The following is a 22,205-nucleotide window of genomic DNA, read 5'->3' on the forward strand; positions in this document are numbered from 1 at the left end:
CCAATTGATAACACAATGATGAACAATGAGTACCAAACCGGTATTGAGAGGGGGGGGGGGGTTAATCAGTACTGGTACAAAAACTTTTCCTGAACCGGTTTGACTGCAAACAGTGAACTTGACTACCAATCACTAACATCGGTCATAAACCAAAATACTACCGGTTAAGCATAATGAGACTGTGAAAGATATAAACCGGAAACACTTATCTTACCACACAACCTACACCCTCATTTCCACATTATCCTTGTGCATAGACAGGTAATCTATCAATAGAAATATAATAACTTGCTAGATCAACATGATTCACCACTTGACAGAAAACAACAAAACATCACATGAAAAGGACATCACATATGACACTCATTTTTGACGTGGAAACCCAACTGGGAAAAACCATGGTGGGGATGAATACCCACAATCTATTTTTGAACTCTTTAGAAGTCCGCTCTGTTAGAAGCCTAGTCCCGTTTAAGACTGTTACAACAGGTTCTGTTAGGAACCGATCCTGTTAGGGATCACCTGGTTAAGGGATGGCTAGAATACCCGATTAAGGGTTAAACCCTGTTAAGGGTTACCTTGTTAGAGGAATTTATGAACTCAATGGCTTTGAGTCACCTTGTTAAAGGATTTACAGCCAGCTAGTTAAAGCTACCTTGTTAAGGGATTTTCCAACTATTGAAGTGATTAGAGATCAACAGGTATTACAATGATCTGGTAATAGCACTCAATGCCAATGCAGACCCACTTTAGATCCTTTCTTCTGCATACACACTTTGCAGGTATCAACCCTCTTATCTGGTCTGGCAAGAATCACGTATCTTTGCACTTAGATACACACACAACATTTGCCAACAACCTCAACATGAAACACAACATCGACCTTATAGGAAATAGATAGGTCGGTAACATAAACCCTAAACCCTAAACATTTAGGTTGAGAAATTCAATCAGTTCAATCCTGACCATTGAACACTTTGTATTTGAATACAACGGTTTTGAACAGATCTCAAGACATTCTCCATTGTTCATTCTTCACCGCTTCTTGAAGGTGATAACCCATCACGCATTCTCCACCGTTTGCATAGACTTCGCACATTCCTGAGGTAGATAGGATCAATCTCCTTCATGTAGGATCCTTCACATGCATGAGGCTAACATGGCAACATGATCTGATCTCCATTATAATGCTAACTCACCACACAATGCCATCGATTGAATCACACAGGCTCAAAACACTTCAACCAGAAACCCTGAAGCTTCAACCAGAAACCCTAAAGCTGAGACTACCAACCGGTAGTCATACCATATTAAACCTTGATAGAAAACATTCTATATACCAGTTCACTTGGACAAACATACCGCTTCACCTTTTGCACATATACTGGTTCTCATCATTATACCAGTTCACTTGGCCAGTTGGTTAACTTCAATAAACTTGTTCATTCTTCATCATATTACCGATTTACTCTTCAACATGTTACTGGTTCTCTTTTAGCATATTACTAGTTCTCTCTTGAGTATATTACCGGTTCATTCTTTCAGCATATTGACATCAATGACAACACAATATCATCATGTCAACATATTCTGCACATATGCCAATAGAATGAACACCATAACCCACTGAATTTTATACATGGAAAACCTCAAAGAGGAAAAACCACGGTGGGATTTGTGACCCACAATATCAATTCACTGGCCATATGAAAGATATTACATAGCATGGGGACCTGCACATGCAGGAAGGCACACTTCCTAGAGCACACTGCTCAACACAAAAGAGTCTCACTGACTACAAGCTTCTTCTGAGATAAAATAGTAATGGTGAACTCACAAAATGCATTTACAATGCCAAAGAGAGTTTTGGGTATATCTCTATTCTGTACCGGTTCATAAACCCTGAACCCTTTTACTAGTATCTCCTTTCCTCCAAGAATGTTTTACAAACCATCTGCTGATCATTGCATGATATTAATTTCACATACAAATTATCTACATACATATCCTTCACATCACACTGATCTACTTCCTTGTCATATATCAAAATGACCTAATAAACTGACTTATATATCCTTTACACAATATGCCTTATGTTGGCTTGCAATACATTACAAAATATATTCAATATCGGCCCTATACAATATTTACAAAATGATTTTACAAATAAAACCTTTCGGATCCCAAACTGATGTCGGCTTCACTGAAATGCTGGATGTCGGTGTCGGTGATGACCCTGATTACTCCAAAGCCGATATCTGTTGGTGTATGCCTCTAATGTCGGTATCTGCTAGTATATGCCTTCTATAGAATCTTATTGCCATCAATGATAACATATGAATACAATGAGTGTCAATTGCCAACAATCTCACCCTTTGGCATTGACGGCAACACTCATGTGAAAAATGGAGTCCCTGTCGGTTCAACTGAAACATGAACTGAAACATTCTCCCCCTGAGATGATTGACTATGTTTGCAATATACTTTCTGTTTGATATCATCCCCCTAGGATTATATACATATTTCTCACATACATATCCTCCCCCTTTGGCATCAATGCCAAAGACCGGTGAAAGAATTGAAAGAATTGTTAGGAATCTGTGCAAAAGAATGAATAATTATAAATTACTTACTGGAGCTTGACCAATTTCAAGATTTCTAGATAAGCTTTCTCTAGTAACTATATATAGGTATCCTATCCAGTTTTGAATGTTTCAGATATGGATACAAGTCCACTCAGTAAATGTGCAAATGATTCTTTCTCAGTGACTTCTGTCGGTGTGGGCTTTGCAAGCATATCTATGCATTCCTTCTTATATACACCAAGTGAATCCAATCTTGGACTCACCAAACCTCTGAGACTCCTTGCTCTCTGAATGATCTTGTCTCTTTCCTTTTCAAAAGAAAAAAATTGCTCCTCCAAAGTCAAAATTTGTCCATCAATAGATGTTGTAAGTGAAGTTAGTCCATCAAATGAATTAGCAATATTAGCAATCTTTTATGGTAACTCCTTTATCCACTTATCTACATTTGTTGTAAGAATCTCTATATTACAACAGACCCTGTAGATGTTAGTACATTGTTTCAAAGGATTTTCAATAAGTATAAGTTTCTCTCCAATTTTCTTTTTCTCTGTCTCAATATTCTGGTCAAAAGCGACTTTCTTAGCCAAAGTAAATCTTTCAAGTGCTTGTCGGTCAAAAATCTGCTGTAATGATTGAGTTTTTAGAGATGTGCTATGTCAATACCTTAAGCTTGCTAAAAGGGATTGCTTCATTTTCAATCGTACATTCAGGAATCAATCTGTGCAAAATTGTTATTGACTGATCTATTATTCCTTTGTCTGCAGATCCCTCCTTCATTAGCTTTTGAGCAGCCATCATCATTAGCTATGTGGGACTCATCTGTGTGATTGATTTCTTCTCAACTTGAGAAGTGTCAATTGCCAAAAGTTTTGCTGAGGAATCAACTACCGGTTCAGTCTCCTTTTCCTTTTCTTTATTTTCCTTATCCTCTCTTGGTGTATTCCTTTTCTCATCCTCTTTTGCACCAGTGGCTTCGCCACTTGGTGCAATATCTGTTACAACCAGTGGATTATTATCCATAATATTATCAGTATCTTGTACATTATCTGCATTACCTTGCTTGAATTGTACAAATGTTGTCTCTGTCTATATAGTCTATACACTCTTATTATCTACTGGTTCATTCAAAATTTGATCTGAACTTCCCAAAATTCCTTTCCCTTTAGATCTGTTCGGAATGGTGGGAGTTGTTGCCTTAGTATATTCTTCTTGAGAAGTAAGGAAATTAGGATTCTTTTGGAAGAATTTAGCCCAGCCATGTCTGGTCTCATTTATTATTTCATTGACTCTACCCATCATTAAGCTTATTTGCCGAGGTTTAATCTCTTTGTCCCTCTTGATTGCATCTAATCTCCTTACATCCAACTTATTATACAATGATAAAGGAATTTCCTTCAAAATCTCTACGAAAGCCTTCTTATATATGTCTAAATGTAACATAATTGCTTCTTCTATTTCATTTCGTTCATTGTCATCTAAATGTTCATAGAAATTTGACACATTCTTCAAAATTCCATCTTTAGTTACCTCATCTATTAATTTTACACAAGTCATTTGGGGGATGATGGTAACATTACCAAATTCAATTGCTTTATCTATCTCACTCTTTTTCTTCTTCTTGCTGGGGGTTCTAGGAGCAGATGGAGCAGGCTTACTCTTCTGAGTAGGTTTCCTTGCGGGAGGTGTGGATGTTGTTGTTACATTTCTTACTAGCTTCCTCCTTGGCTCCACCTTCTTCTCTTCTACCGGAGGCTTGTCAACTTTCTTCCTTTGTACGCTTCTGAATGCAAGAGGTTGATTATCCTCTACATCAGAGTTAGAAGTGATAGGTGATATGAAAGTTGTTGGCCTCTTTAACTCAGGAGCACTTTTCACTACAGTTGTTGCAGTTGCCATTGTCGGTTGATCTACCGGTTTAGATCCAAAACCTAGTTATGTATCTATCTTGTGAATTACATTTTGAACGAAGGAAATTTTTTTGTCTATTTTCTTTTCCCTCATTTTCTTATTGAAACCAATTTGAACTTCAAGAGCCTTCTCCTTTGCAGTGCCAAAGTGTTCAGCCTTATTATCCAAAGGAGCATCAATCAGCATTTTAGCATATAGTTCCAAAATGTTGTCATCAACTTCATAACCCAATACAATGACCTATATTGTTCTTGGTTCCACCACTTCCATGAGAGTCTCATCTGTTTTTACCATGAAGCAAATTTCAGTGGAGTATTTCTCCTCAATGTGTTTGGAGATTCTCTCCCTTAGTCTCATGTTCTCTTGAAAAGATTTAAAGAACCCATACCTTCTCATCCCTGTTGCTGCCAAGACCAATGATTGCATCTTTAATGTGCATACCTACCAGTATGTCATTAGCCCATCATTTCTTTCCCAAACCCGGTAGCTCATTCATGAAATACAACATTAAACAGATAATAAGATTGCCAAACCAGAATGTTCCTTTCTTAACACCTTTGATTTTTCCAAGATTTATCATTAATTCACTTCTTAACCATTCACACAAATCATACTTTCTATCATTCTCTATCATTTGATATGCAACATGGATACAGGAACTGGCAACAAAATTCAATCAACTTGATTGTGTTACCTTGTAGCAGATGATCATGCTAGCAAATTCTACATTTGTATCTTTAATGGTGCTGACCCTCATTGACCTTCCATCATGGGTTGCATTGGTGAGCTTTTCAACCTCAGTGTTGGAGATCTTCTTCCCTGGTTCCTGCTTGACTTTGGGTAAGCCGATGACCGCTTGAATTGCTTCTTTGGTGATCATGTGAGGCCGGTCCAACCAGATGAATTCATTATGGACCCTTCTTAGAACATATGTAATCATTTCATCCTTGAATTCCGGTATGTATAGGATTCTGGTTAACCCTAGGTCTTCAATGATTTGATATTCTGGTTTGATTGTTCCGAAGCTGCCTAGTATCATAGATTGATACGTTCCCTTGATTTCCTCAGTGCCTAAATCCTCCAATGTGTAGTGAATATAAGCTCTGATAGCTTCCATATAAACTACGACATGGAGAACCCTTGAGAATACGTCAGTAGAGTCTTCCTTCATTGCAATTTGAGGAACTTCCTTGAAAATAGGTCTAAGCCTATCCTTAACCTCAACAACAGTGGGATTCACAATGAAAGTAGGAGCAGATGATGATCCCGATGCTATTACAAATAAAGATATGGATTAAAATCATCGATTTGAAAGATCTAGATCACTTCTTAGATAACTGCTGGAAATATTTTTAGAATGCCTTTGGTCGCTCTTAATCGCCTATGATTCGCCTTTTCTTTGCGCTGGTTTTCTCGAGTGTTGGGTGAGTGAAAATGAGTCAATTTTCCATTTTTATTAGCGAGTAAACCCTAATCCTTCACTCTCTTAAATGCTTAGCGGTGTGCCCTACCGGATGTCGGTTTCAGATTTTTATGCTAAATAAACCTTCATCAATGATCAATACAAACTTTCCAGGTCTCTTTCCAGATCTCTTTTGAGGAATATGCAAGATTAGCAATGAATTTGCCAACCCCTAAGGCATATGCCTCAGTGACTAGTTGAATTTCCTGCCGGTGCAGGAATGCTCTTCTCTACCAATGGAGTTACTAGTGTAGTTGCATCTCCACTTGGCTCTTCAGACTTTCTAACCCATCTCCTGGTGTGATCTTGTTGTAATTCATCTACCTTCTACTTTCCTTTCTCATTTGCTTTGAAATTGCTAACTGGTTTAGTCTTGCTTATGCAGTACTTAGCAATATGACCTTTTTTTTTGCATGCATAACATGTAACATTGTTCTTTTGAATTTATTTGACATATCCGATGTCATTCCTTGACCTACATTGATTAGCCAAATGTCCAAACTTTCCACATGCATGACATTTAACATTCATTCTGCATTCTTCTGACTTATGACCATATTTCTTGCAATTTGTGCATTGACCGGGAACTGAATTGTAGTTTTCATTTGCTCTATTTCTACATTGTTTAACCATATGCCCAAATTTATTACAAACAAAGCATTTGCGATTGAATCTGTAAGCATTAGATTGCCTTACCGGTTTCCTCTAGTCTGATGAGTTCTGCATACCAGTTGTCTGATCTTTATTTTTGGTACTGGAGCTTTCACCTTGTTCAAATCCAAATCCTCTAGAATCTTCACTCTGCCTTTGTCTTTTCAATAAATCATCCAACTGTGCAACACTAATCCTGAAATTTTCTTTATACTCACTTGCAGTAGTCAGATCATTTCTCAGAGTTATTATCTATCTCTCTAGCTCTTGTTCATTATTTTGAGATTGTACCAAATCAGTTCTCAACATATCATTCTCATGAGCCAATCTGCCACATTCTTTTAATTTGTTCTTCAGAGATACAACAAGATTTTCTTCGTTCTTCTTTTTCTCCTCGATATCTTTTGACATCCTCATAGTCAATTCTTGCATTTCATTCTTCATGAGCATGTTTTGTTGACTCAGCTTTTGTCATTGTTCCTTAAGTGCATTTTTCTCTTCATCATCCTAGTTTTACAAAAGTTCCTTCCTGCTAGCTTGAGCTGATGATAACCTTTCTTGCAGAACAAGAATGAATTCATTAGCAGAATTCAATTCATCTTCCAGCTTTAAGTTCTTCAACCTTTGAGCATCATAATCCTCAAGTGCCATCTCAAGTTGCTTCTCCATAGCCATATTCAATGATTCCAGTTTTAGGATCTTCCTCAAGTTGTTAAACTTCCTCTGAGGCACCAGGCTCTAATACCAATTGTTGGAATTTAAGGAATCCAAGAACACGGAGAGGGGGGGGGGGTGAATCAGTGTTCTGCTAGTAATGTAAGATTTTACCTTATTATAACATACACATATAAACCGGTAAATGAAGAAATATATAACATGAAGTAAATAAACCAGCCACATGAATGAACACCATAACACACTGAATTTTATATGTGGAAAACCTCAAAGAAAAAAACCATGGTGGGATTTGTGACCCACAATATCAATTCATTGGCCATATGAAAGATATTACATAGCATGGGGCCTGCAAATGCAGGAAGGTACACTGCTCAACACAAAAGAGTCTCACTGACTACAAGTTTTTGCTGAGATAAAATAGTAATGGTGAACTCACAAAATGCATCTGCAATGCCAAAAAGAGTTTCGGTTATAGCTCTGTTTTGTACTGGTTCATAAACCCTGAACCCATTTACCGGTATCTCCTTTCCTCCAACAATATTTTACAAACCATCTACTGATCATTGTAAGATATTAATTTCACATACAAATGATCTACATACATATCCTTCGCATCACACTATTCTACTTCCTTGTCATATATCAAAATGACCTAATAAGTTGACTTATATACCCTTTACAAACAATATGCCTTATATCATCTTCCAATACATTACAAAAGCTATTCAACGTTGGCCCTATACAATAATTACAAAATGATTTTACAAATAAATCCTTTCGGATCCCAAACTGATGTCGGCCTCACTGAAGTGCTAGATGCTAGTGCCGATGCCGATGCCAGTGATGACCCTGATTACACCAATGTCGGTATCTATCGGTGTATGCCTCCAATGCCGGTATCTGCCAGTATATGCCTTCTATATAATATTGTTTCCATCAATGACAACATATGAATCCAATGACTTTCAACTGCCAACAAATGGGTATTCAGGATCAAACTGAATGAAGTCAATGAAGTTGTTAGAAATAAATCAAGACTGGTATACAAAGGATATTCATGAAAGGAAGGAATTGATTATGAGGAGACTTTTGCTCTAGTATCTAGACTTGAAGTTGTTAGACTATTGCTTGCATATGCTACGTATAAATATTTCAAGGTATATCAGATGGATGTTATGTTAGCCTTTTTCAATGGCAATCTTAAGGAAGAAGACTACATTGAGAAACATGATGGATTTTCATTATCAGATGATGAAGACATGGTATGTAAACTAAAGAAAGCTCTTTATGGTTTGAAACAAGCCCCTATATCCTAGTATGCTAGATTGGATAAGTAATTGCTGAAATTGGGATTTAATAAAGGTACCGTTGATAGTAATCTATATTTTAAGATTGATAATAATAACATCTTGATTATTGAAGTCTTTGTTGATGATATTATATTTGGAGGAGATTATGACTTGAGCATGATATTTGTTGGTGATGTGCAGAAAGAGTTTGAGATGTCTATGATAGGAGAGATGAAATTTTTCTTTGGTTTGCAGATTTCACATACTAGAAAAGGTATTTATATATCTCAAACTAAATATTTGAAGGAATTACTAAAGAAGTTTGTGTTAGAAGACTCTAAATAGGTTGGAACTCATATGGTTACTATCTATAAATTATCTAAGAATGATGAATCCTTGAATGATAATTAGACCTTGTACAAATCTATAGTTGGAGTACTGCTATATATTACTTAGACTAGACCAAACATTATGGATGATGTGTGCATGGCTGCTAGACATCAAGCTGATCTGAAACAGAGTCATGTCACTGTTGTAAAAAGGATATTCAGATACTTGAAAGGAATTGTGGATTATGGTTTGTGGTATCCAAGGAATGATGTTTTCATGTTATGTCCTTAAATTGATGTTGATTAGGTTGGTGATGTTGATGACTGGAAGAGTACCTCCGGTGGAGCATTCTTTTTGAGTGAGAATTGGTTTCATGGGCTAGGAAGAAATAAGACTCAGTGTCCTTATTTACTGTTGAAGTTGAGTAGATTGCTGCTGCTAGTAACTACACTTAGGTAGTTTGGATGAAGCAAATATTGAAGGATATCGGAGTTATCCATGATAAGCCTACTTGTTGTAATCAGGGATCACTGAGAGGGGGGGTGAATCAGTGATCTACCAGTTTGCAGATTTTCTAACTTAACTTTATACCATCAGATGCATGCAAATGAAACTGAAATGCAAAAAACATAGAATAAACAACCACAAAAGCATAGCACCAGATTTTTACGTGGAAACCCAAATGGGAAAAATCACGGTGGGATTTGAACCCACAATATTACAATATGGGAAATGCACAAGCTTTCAAGCACATTGCCTAGAGCTCACTGCTCAAATACAATAAGGGCTACAACCCTGGAAGGCTCACTACTTGAATGATTAGTTATAATGATGAATTAAAGAAAAATGAACTCCAAAATAGCATCTATAATGCTTGGATGAGTTCTGGTTAAGTGCCAAATAACTGACTGGATCACCTCTATTGTTCTGCTTTGTTCACTGTCTCAGTCAGCTACTGGATAAATAATGCACACATAAAAATATGCCAAAATGGATTTTCAATCACCACTTGCTCACATACAATCATACCATACACCAAAAAGATCATCCACCGGTCTTATATGCCCGCAATCACAAAATAGGTCATTTACCATGTCGACCTGCTAGTGTAACATGTAGTCTCATGTCGGCTTGACTAAATCACAAAGGATAAATCTGGATCATCAAAACAATAATAAAAGGATATTTCTATGTCGTCTGAATCTTCCAAACATGATTCAATACACCGCAATCACCGAAAAGCTTCTAGACACAAAACTGCTTTGTTCATCCTAAAATACCAGTTAACTGGCTATCGATTGACATCTGCTTCTGGTTAAGAAGAATTATTTCTATCGGATTGAATCTCCATGAAGAGTTGCCATCAATAACAACCCTAAACCAATAATGAACCATCAGAAGCCACCAGATGAGTGTCAATTGCCAACAATCTCCCCCTTTGGCATTAATGATGGCAACACTCATGAAAAATGGCTAAGTGTTGAGCACTATATACCGGATCAAAAGAATTTCTAAGGCTCCCCCTTAGACAAAGAATTCCACTCTTTTATACTATACATTTTTCACCATTTCTCTCTTCCTTTGACATAAATTCCCAGGATGAGGTATTGGCCAAAACTTATATACAGAGATACTTGCTAGAAAATTTACAAATACCTGAAGATGTCAGCAAAAATGGTCTTCAAAGATCTTAGGTGAGTGTCCCACCCAGTCTTCAAGTTATCCAAAAATATAATAAATGTACTAAATATAGTGACATGAATCTCTACTTCCTTCAAATCATATGACACAGGTTGTGCCATAGCCTTCATGTCATCTACCTTATTGCTTAGCATGGTGTCCAAACAAAGGGCAATTAAGTTCTGGAGCTCACCTACTCTCCTCAAAATTTCATCCTTCTCAGCATTGAGCCTTGAGAGCTGATCATTTAGAGCCAAAATTTGTCCTTCAACATTTCTGATTGGAGTGACATTGGGATCAAAGGACTGAGAAATACTAGCAATTTTGCCCTAGAAAACACTTATTTGCTTGTCTATATCTATAGTGAATTTGGGCAAAATTAGACAAGACTTGTATATTTTACCACCTTCTGTCAAGGCATCTAAAACAACCTAAAAACCTTAATTCAATCTCACCCTATCATCCTCAATCATCTTCCAGAATGTCTACATCCTAACATCCTTAAATCTATCCAAAACTCTTTTAGTAGCAGACTTCTCTAAAGAATCAAAACTGGCATTTACACTATTAATCAATTGCAACAGTTTACTAGAGGGGCTATTATTAGAATCTAACTATACATTCAAAGCCACCTTCTGCAAAACATCAATCGACATCAAAATGAGCTTCTTATCTTCAGATTCAGACTTTACCAAATCTTGGCTAGCCTAAGCTTGAACATCAGCTGCGAGCATTAGCTTCTTGACAAGGGACATCTGTCCAAGGTTTACAAGACCATTAAGATTAATAGGAATCTGAGGTGGGGTCCTTGTGATAGGAGAAGTGTCAATTGTTGAATCAACAACTCCTCTACCCTTGTCTGACTCTGCAACCTTTGCCTCTGCGACTCCAGCTTCCTTTTTCTCTGCCTCATCCCCTTTATCTTGTGCATCGGTGTTGCCACTTGGTGCAATATCATCCTTTTGAATTTTGGGGGCTGCAGGTATTGTTTATCACTGAAGGATTATCACCTATCTTAGTATCAATATTTGTGTTGTCTTGATCTTCTGGATGTCCCTCAGTCTGAGTTTCACCCTTTTGATCACCGAAAACACCTTGATTTTCTTTCGGCTAAGAAGACTTAAATGCATATTTGTACAAAGGATCATTTAAAATTATTTTTCTCCATATGTCTTATGTTTCCTTTCTCACCTCTTCCACTCTCCCAATCATTAACCTGTTTATGTTGTTCTTGCTTCTAAATTCTTTCTTATTAGCCTCTTCAATAAGTCTTTTGACTTCATCATGGGTGATACAAGTGCAAACATTTATTAACTCTCTTTCTTTCATTTCTCTGTCAATCTTGCTAGCTATTAGCCTCCTTGCATCAATAATGTTATACCCTTAGGGATACTACACCCTAATTCAATCAACCTTTCTTTGATCTCCCTCATCTAGATGTTCATAACAGGCTCCAAGATTCTTCAAGTTTCCAGCAACAATTATTTTATTTATTAGCCGGTCTATTGACAATGGAGGAACAATTGTGTACTTACCTTGCAGGTCACGAGACTCAAGGTCTTTGTCAAGTTGACTTCTGACATGTCTTCCTCTTTTGGGTCTACCGATAGGGGTAGGTTCATATTTAGTTTTATTTCTTTGCTAGGCTCCACCGGTCTTCGACTTCCTCACCACTCTTGCAAATTCACCTTTCTTCTTTGCCTTTCCTGCTTCCTCCTTAGATTCTGTCTTAGATGCTGCCGGACATACAACAACATAAGTTTTTTTGGGCTTTTCCTTTTTATTCAACACACCCTTTTCAAATGGGCTAGGTCCTAAAGATTGTGCCACTGGAGCAGGGACAGACTTGGTCTCTGTTGGCTGAGCTTTGGAGGGAACTGGGTTGACCTTGGGCTTCTTGGTTTTCTCTTTGGCCTCCTTCTGAGCATTTTTTTCTCTTGCCTGCTTCACCTCCACTTAGGTGAATCCAATTTGCACTGCCACTTCCTTAGCCATCTTTGCAGCTTTCCTTTTCCTAGCAGGTGCAGTGAATTGTTTGTGCAATTCAAGGTCTTTCTCCTTAAATGTTCCATTTCTTCTTTCCTTAGGATCAACCGGTTGACTCAAAAGGAGTTGAGCATATTCCTCAAGAGAGATAGAGTCAACTTCATACCCCATGGGCATGATCTATACTATCCTAAGCTCCATGGCTTCCATTTGACATTGATCCTTATCAACCATGAAGCAGATGGTTTGCTCATACTTCTCAACAATCTCCTTAGGGATTCTTTCTCTATTTTTCATTGTAGCTTGGAAAGATTTGAAGTATCCCCAGAGAGAAGATACTCACATTGTGGAATCACCTATCCCCCACATTCCCTCATTAATTTGTATCACCACTGGTCTATCATAGGCCCATTGGACCTTTCCTTTCACATCGAATATCCCATTCAAGAAATATAAGACAAGGAAAATAAGAGTTCCATATTTGAAAGTGAGCTTCTTATCTTGCTTTATCTTCTTCAAATTACTCATCAACTCATTGAAAAGGACTATACACAGATCATACCTCATGTCATTCTTCAACATCTGATAAGCAAAGTATATGGTAGTTCTGGCAATGGAGTTGTGTCTACTAGACTAGTAAACTTTGTATCCGATCACCATTGATGCAAACTTCACATCATGCTCCAGAATGTCATTTATGGTCATTTCTTTTGTTGGCTTGTTGATGATGTTTTTGATGTAACAAGTTGATTGATGACTTGTTTTGTGTTGTCATTGATGGCAACCATGTTTTGTCAGTTATCTATGTCACTTAGTCCAACCGGTAAAGCTTAAACGGTAGTAGAAGTAGTTAAACATTGAACCGGTAAAGAAGTGCAGTGTTATGATCAAACGACCGGTATGGGAAATCAGTGAAGAGTCAAGTGTTACAGTTTGGAGTGAATGTTTATAAAAATGGCATGAGAATATATCTAGAACCACATTGGCAAATTGAATTGAATGAGTAAGTTATGATGAGCAGAGCAGTTAGTCTTGAAGAACAGTTAACCGGCAGAGAAGAATCACTTAAATTGGTAAAACCGGTAGATATAATGTTTTAGTTTTATTTTGTGGCCAACATAAGTAAAACATGTTAAGCAAGATTAACCAGATACATTGAACCTAGGAAATTGTTCCAAGGTTGTTTGCCGACTTAGTAGAGCTGTTTATAAAAGGATGAATATTGTGTGATGATGTATTAGATGAAGGATCTAGATTGAAGATTTTATTGTGCCATGGAAGGTGAAGCTTTGTATTGATATTTAGTCCGTGTTAGATGCAAAACAAAAGTGGACCTTATTAGGCACATAGGTTCTATATGCAAATCAACTACCCATTGTTTCCTAATAGTTGCAACAATCTAAATCCCTTAACCGGGTAGGTCCTAATAGGCCTGAATGTGTAAATCCCTTAACTAGGTAGCTCATTAATTTGAGTTTAAATCCTCAACCGAGGTTGCTCCTAATAGGGAAAAGATACTAATAGAGCTCATATTGTAAATCACTTGACCAGGTGACTCCTATCATGGTCTGCTCCTAATTGGGCATCATTGTTGTATGACCTTAACTAGTCTGATCCTTATACTGCAGTTAGTGGATCTTGTGGGTACTAATTCCCACCATGATTTTTCCCATTTGGGTTTCCACATGAAAAAAATTGTGTTATGTGGTGCATATATTATTGGGTGTTAGCTTATGTGGTTATTTTTCTTGCATGCTTGTTAAGTTTCAAATTGATTAAAGTGGTGATCAGACTTGTGTTGTTGTTTTTTCTTGCATTGATTCACCTCCCCTCTCAATGTCTTATAAGTTTATCAATTGGTATCAGAGCCTAATTGCCTTAAGGCTTAAATTCTTGGGAAGGATCCCTAAGGCTATCATGGGGGAAGGAATAAGTTATAGAGAGTGATCTAACTAGCTTGTAGAATCTAAAGAAGCCCTAGGTGAATTAAGGGTTAAGTATAAAGCTTCATTGGTAAAGAGGAGAGAGATAGCTGAAAAATTGTATGAGCTTAGTGAAAGCAGTTCATCTGAGGAAGCAAACATGGATGCATTAGCGAATGAGATGGAAAAGTTAAATGATGATAAGTCAAATTTGAGGAGAGAACTTGAAGCCCTAACTATTAGGATGAGTCAAGATCTTGGAAGCCAGAAGGACTGTTGAAGACAAAATTAGAGAAAACTAGCATGAGATCTTTAAGCTAAATCAAGAGGTTGGAACCATGACTGCATACCTTCAAGAGGAAAAAGAAGAAAAGGAAGAAGTAAAGGCTGATCTAGACATGGCAATGTCTCTTAGAGAAAGTATGATGAAGAAGAATGCAAATCTTACAAAGGAGCTTGCTGATGCTAATGAGATACTTGCTAAATTTAGTAGGAGCTCTACTACTTGATTAGAAGTTCTAGTCTCAGAGGCAGAAAGGAGAGCCACAAGGCTTAGGATACATAACCCTTGAGAAAGGAGAGTCTTCTGGTACCAAGAATATCTTTCATGAAGATAAATTTGCACCTAAGACAAAGGTGAACACTGGTAAGAAAGTCTACAAACTTGTATGTTTTAATTGTCATAAGCCAGGACATACTGCTAATGTTTGTAGAAGTAGATCTAGTTATTTTGATGGTTTTAGACCTAATGTTTATGAGGTTTACAAGCCTAGAACTTTTAATGGTTATTATTACACTTGTAACAAGTAAGGGCATAGAGCTATTGAGTGCAGGTTTGGAGCAAATATTCAGAGATCTTATATGAATCCAAGATCTAGAGGTAACCGACAAAGATCCTATAATGACCGAAGAAATTCAACTTTGCGCAGACCTTATACTAACTGGTCTAGTCCCTATGAGATGGAGAGAAGGATGACTATGATTTGCGTAATCTGTGATAACTACGGTCATGTGGCTATGAATTGTAGAAGAAGGACTCATAGAGGAAATGCTAGACCTTGGAGAGAATCTAGTATGGGATGTTATCATTGTCACCAACCGAGACACATTACTAGGTTTTGCAGAGCAACGATGAATCAACCAGTAATTCAATCTACTGATCTAAAAGGTAAGAATAAAGTTGATGTTGAGGAAACCAGGAATTGAAATGAACAAAATCTAGAGAAAGAAGAGTTATGAGAAGCCATCGGAAGAGACTCATTCTTCACCTAGTATGGAGAATTCTTCACCGGTAAACTAAGCTATTATAAATTTTAGGGGGAACTTATTGTCAGATCCATTTCCAGACCCCCTATATGATGTGCAGGAAGTTAAATCTGCATACTTTTATGCATTGTAGTGTTAAGAAGTGATTTTGTGATCAAACCGGTAGGTTTGATGTGAAATGAGAACCGGTAGTGAGTATTAAGGTTAAACGGTAATTAGGGTAATATCAACCGAGTGTAGCATTTAATGTAGCTTGTAAAAGGTAAATAAAAGAAAGTTTTTTAGTCTTATTTGTTACCTTGCATATTGGAGAACACTTGGAGAGCGATGAAAATAGAGAAAGATCTTGTGTTTACTATATTAGTGAAGATTGACAATGAATTGAAGAGATTTATGGAGAAGTGAATCGTTGAAGTGCATTCAGACCGTAAAGCGTAGAAACCCTAGCTGCAGAGGTGGTGAAAGGCATTTATCTCAAATTTGAATCTGTGTTTGATATCTTATAGTGGATACACCACATTTTTTAGAAGTTACTGAAAGGCCACGACCATAATTCAAGAAGCATCCACACAAGTTGATTGAAAATGATCCTACTAGAACCCTATCTAGCATGTCGTATAGAGTATTGCATGTGGAAGATGTCTGATCCTACATTCATTGTAAGTTGAAAGATTTAGGTACCATTGCAATCTATAATCAATTCTAAACCTTATATGACAAACAATGTGTATTAAAATATCAACACCGAAGGGTTGTTGACAAGGGCTTTCATCATGCGCTGAACTTACTTGATGAATTCAAAGAAGATCATATCTGGTATGTCTTGAGAAGGATACATGACTAGTTTATATGGTTTGATTGACCGCATAAGATAACAAAGGAAGCGATTCATGTCATCATCAAATTGTCTACCACTGGTGAAGTTCATGTACTTAGGTCAATCCCGAAGGATGATGTAACTAAGTTGACAAAGTCTAAATGGGATGGTCGAGTAATGACAATAAATGACATTGAGGACCCTAAAGTTAAATATGCATCTATGGTGATCGGATATAGGGTTTATCATTCCAGTAGAACAAATAGTGTTCCCATAGCTGCAATTCACACATCTTACCAAATGATAAAAGATAATGCAGACTATGATCTTTTTGAAGCCCTGAGAACCCAGTTGATATTAAATCTGGACTCCATTAAGAAGGATAAAAGGCATAAATTTAAATTTGGGAAGATGATCGTAGGTTTATTCTTCTACTTTCAGAACTCCTTTCCCGGTATCAGTGATATACAATGGATAGAAGGTACACCAACAATATTACAAATCAAGAACAATATCAAGATGATTGGTAATGAATTTGATAAGGTCATGTGGGGATACTTTAAATATTTTCTGAAGAAAATGCATAAAAGAGAGAGGATACCAGAACAAGTTGTTAAAAGGTACGAGGATACTATCTGTTTCATGGTAGATATTGACACTTGTCAAATGGAGGCATCTGACCCTAGGACATCATGGGTGATGCCGATGGGTTATGAAGTTGAAGAAGATCTTTTGATTTCCTATGCTGATCATTTGTTAGCACAACCAGTATATTCCAATGCTACAAGGTTTGGGACTTATAAGGAGAAATCACTAGAAGTGCATTTTGAGCTTGCCAAACCAATCATTGCAAAGAAAGTAAGAAACGATGTGAAAGAATTTTTTATTTTACAAGGATTTACTAAAGAGGCAATTACAAAGGCTAAAGTAATGTTTGAAGCGAAGAAGGTTGTTGAATCCTCTAGTTCCCCAACTGGTACCAGTACCGGTAGATAGACAAGAAGCACAGTTGCAAAGGAGAAACCTTCTAAGATTCAAGCCCCCTACACCTAAAGCATCGGTAGCCACCAATAAGAGGAAGAATGAGAAAGAAAAGAGAACTACAGATGAAGAGGAAACAAAATATGAAGGTGAGAAGAAAGAACTTAGAGCCAGTGGAAAAAAGTCTAAGGTTGTTGGAGCTTCTACTGTGAAATCAGTTAAGAAATTGGTAACTAAACATACTCTCTTTGAAGATGTATTGTATCATATGAAGAAGTATGGTATTATGGTTGATGTAAAGGATAATGAAAAAGAAAAGGAGAAGACTGAAGAGAAAGAAGAAAAGAAGAAGGAAGAAGGAAGAAGAAAAGGTAAAATCAGAGTTACATGAGCAAAAAGTGACACACCGGTCACTCTTATCTAAGAAAATTGTTGATGAATATGAGAAGGATGACACTGTTAGCATACAAGGACCGATCAACATGGATATGCTAAGTCCAACTGAGCTAATGGAGATTGCATCTACCATGCAATATAAGGAACAAAAAAAGATTATGAAAGCACAAAGAAAAGAAACACAAACTATTCAAAGTGCTATTAAAATTTTGTCTAGTATATTACCCAAGACTGATATAGAAAGTCTTCCTACACTGATTGACAAAATGGAGAAACTTGTTATAGTAGAAGGTGAATAGATGAAGAGCTTGGAAGAAGTTGTAATCAAGAACACTGAGAAGGAATATGAGAAGAGAAGGATTGCAATTTTGATCAAGGAAATTGACAGAAACAGGGTTGGTCCTAGTGGTAATATGGAATAGATAAAACATTCACTAAACAATGGAGGTAAAGTACTGTCTATAATTTGTAACTTTTCATTATTTATTGATGATATATAGAAGAAGATCAAGGTAGAGTAGCAGGCAATAAAGGTTATGTGTGAATCATTTGATCGCCTAAATGATTTAGATAGAATTTGTTTTTGTTATATGGTAAGTGTACAACATAAGTTAAAGACATATGAGGTAGAAAAGGTCAAGAGGACTACAGCTCTACAAGAGTTATAGACACATATTGTTCCCAAGTTACAAATTTCGCAAAGAGGATATAAGGAAAGAGAGGCAATTTTGCTGATAGTGGAGATGAGCACTCTAGGTGCCATGGAAGATCTTGCACAACAGATCTGTACACATAATGGGATCACATCCACACTTTTGGAAACATGGGATAAAGACTTACATGCTTTGAAGAATAATTTTGATGATATTTTCTCAAAATGTAATATGTAAACTGTTGAAATTTTATACATTTTGCACCGATAAATACAAATTTTGGTCTATTGTATTTATTTTTCACATGTATTCACTTACCTTTGTCATTGTTGTCAAAGGGGGAGTAGTAGTATGAATTTTTTTTAAAGGGTAGTAGTATACAACATGTAGTTGCTAAGGGGGAGTTTTGAGTCATTAATGTTTGTAATGTGACACTTAGACAAAAAAATTTCCGAAGTGTTGCCATCAATGCCAAAGGGGGAGATTGTTGGCTTGTTGATGATGATTTTGATGTAATAGGTTGATTTATGACTTGTTTTTTATTGTCAATGATGGAAACCTAATGCAGAGTACACAACAAGAAATGTACCAATGGGTCTACTTCTTGTCTTATACACCCAAAAATTGATCTCTCACTCCTAGGTGGTCTAATGGCTTCTTGGATGGAAGGACTGATCTCATAAGTGTGTTTCACACCCCACACTTCTTCCATAGGTTCTAGGGACATTACACAACTCCAACCAAGATTGGGCTTTAGATACACTTTCCTAAAATTTTACCAAAATATGGAAATCTGGCCTTCAGTCTACAAATTCTCAATATTATGATTGGGATAGTTTACTTATGGCTAATATAAGGACCATCAACCAAAAATTGGGTTATGGGACCTCCACAAGCTAAGAACCCTTATAGGGCTAGAGGGTCCTAGTAGGTCTCTTTAGCCGGTTTATGGGCAATAACTTGCAAAACTTCACAAGGACTAGACAAAAAAATCAATGTTTTGGACACCCTTTTTGGACTTACAAAAGATCCCAAAGTTGCAGGAATTGAGTCTACTCCAGCATAACCCAACCCTTACTATGTTCATAGACCTATTAGGCCTAATTAGGCTTGGTTAACAAATCAAGTATCAAGGAATGGGTGCATAGAACCAATGTAGAACTTTGGTTAGGTTCTCCTACCTCCAAATGAACATGATCCACTATCAAACTAGTCACTTTGCTTGTTTGGCTGACTATCCACACAATGATCTCATCGCTTAGGCTAAATACATAGAGATATTTAGCCTAGGACTTGGTGGTTGAGGCAATAGAAAAACTCCTCCAGTGTTGAGCCTTTAGGGTCTTACTATACACTTCCCTAACTTGCATTTTCCAAGTGGCCGTGAGATTCCACTATAGAAAAGACAAGTTAGGGCTCCATGTCTGCACTAACCTTGAAATTAAGGGTTTATAGACCAGTCTGATCAGAATGAAGATAAAACCTCTACTTCATTTACCAAGTGAACTCAAAACATAGGAAAATAAGAGGTGATTCAATTTACTAACATTCCATTCAAAGTGGTCTGGCAATCTGTACTGGACCGTACTATCTCAGAAAAAGAAATTTTGCTCAGGAAATTCAGTGTTGTTCATTCAATTTTCCACCAAAAGTATCATCCAATCGCTCTCACCTTCACATGCTTACATAGACCCTTTCCAACAAATCTAACCACCTTTTTGAATGGTTATGACCATTGGAACCAAAATGCAACTTCTCGAAGCAATATTGCAAAAGTTGTTGACAACATTTTTGACAATTTTGCAACTTTTGGCAATTTGCATCCTCCAAGATTCAAACATGTTTAGGATCCATCCTAAAGTCATTTTGTAATGCCCCGCCAGGATACCCCTAAGGGTTTAAGTTAAAAACACTCAATTAGAGTGTAAATATTTTTCTTTTTATAATAATTTAGAGCGTTAATGAAACGTTACAATATTAAGATAGATTGAAGTTATCTCAAAGTTATCTCTAACTAGATAACATAGCGGAAGGCTAAATGATCCTAAGAGGTTTCCCAACGCGATTACATAACCTTACACCTAACTCAACTTGCGTCATTAGATCCATTAAACTGGATATCTTACTTACGAGATAATGCATAGATCTAGATTATATATGTGTTCAATGGTTTGACATCTTATAACTTTAGGAAGCGTTCAATTACTTTGGGTGGTTAGGGGGCCATTGAGGGGTTATTTATTCATTGCACTTTAATTCATAATTACGTTAAGAGGCCTCCAGAAAGGTTCCAAGCATTATATATAATGAGGTTCTTTCATTGGGATTAGGGAATCCATTCACAATCGATATCATCCTTTAATATTAAAAGTATGGTTAATCGGACGAGGTTCATTCATTAAGGGTTAACTACAATTAATAGAGTGAGGTCCCTTCATTTGATTTCATGCATAGCCAACTAATGAGTTGTAGTTCTTATATGAAAGATAAAATGTGAGTAGCCATAGAATTCATTTGGAGTTTTTGATAATGCAAATAAATGGATTGATTTCATTAAGGTGGATATGCATTAGGACACACGAGAGCATCCTTTAAATTAAAATATCGTTAGCTAGATGACATTCATCATTTCAAGGTTAGAATAGTAAGATCATAGAGACGTTCTTCTATTAGTATTAAAATACAATTATCTTATTACACATTACTCCTTTTTTTGTTAAATGAAGTTAATATGAGAGAGATACTTTTACTAAGATTTAATGTATAAGCAACCAATCAACTATTTCCCATTTTAGTTCAATTTTAGCAATCATAAGGGATTCTTTTTATAAGGATTATAATATGGATATCTAGTTGAGTCCACACAATTACCAAATTAATCTGGTGAGGGTTATTGGTTATAATTACAACATAAATAACTAAATATATTCATCCATTATAGTGGAATATAATTAACATGGCGTTGCTCATTTAAGGAGATAAAAGTAATTACCTATATGTAGATCATCCTTTAGATTCCAACTTAGAAATTATAACATTAATTCTATCTTTGTTTCCCCTACTCAATTGTTCAATTTACATGCTTAATAACAAGTTAATCCGATGATGTAACCTGGCAAGATTCTTTCCACTGTTACTACGTTTAATTAACCTTATCAAAATACTTTTTCCACAACTTTAATTACAATAATTTTAAATACTTTGCCATAATCATAATTTACAATGTTTTATAAATCTGATAACTACATTTATCAAGATAAATAATGTTAAGCACTTAGATTTAAATTCATTAAATTTCCACCATATACTTATACAAGAATACAACCATCCATGATAATTTAAAGCATAAAACAAAGTAAGCTAAAAACATCGCATAACACAGATATGATCTCGGAGTTCACCCCTAAAGGGCTACATCTCCGGGTCTGCTCAACTGCAAGACCCCTTTGGTATTATATCGTTAGGAATACAAAATTTATAAGTCTTTTGCATCTTGCTGCTTACGCGAATACAATCAATATACAACAGACACCTCGGACGTTAATTACATAATGATCCCTTTTGAAGCGGATCTTACCAAATACATCAAAACAAAAAGAGC

This window comes from Cryptomeria japonica, chromosome 2, assembly GCF_030272615.1.
Source record: "Cryptomeria japonica chromosome 2, Sugi_1.0, whole genome shotgun sequence".
In the NCBI taxonomy this organism is placed as follows: Eukaryota; Viridiplantae; Streptophyta; class Pinopsida; order Cupressales; family Cupressaceae; genus Cryptomeria; species Cryptomeria japonica.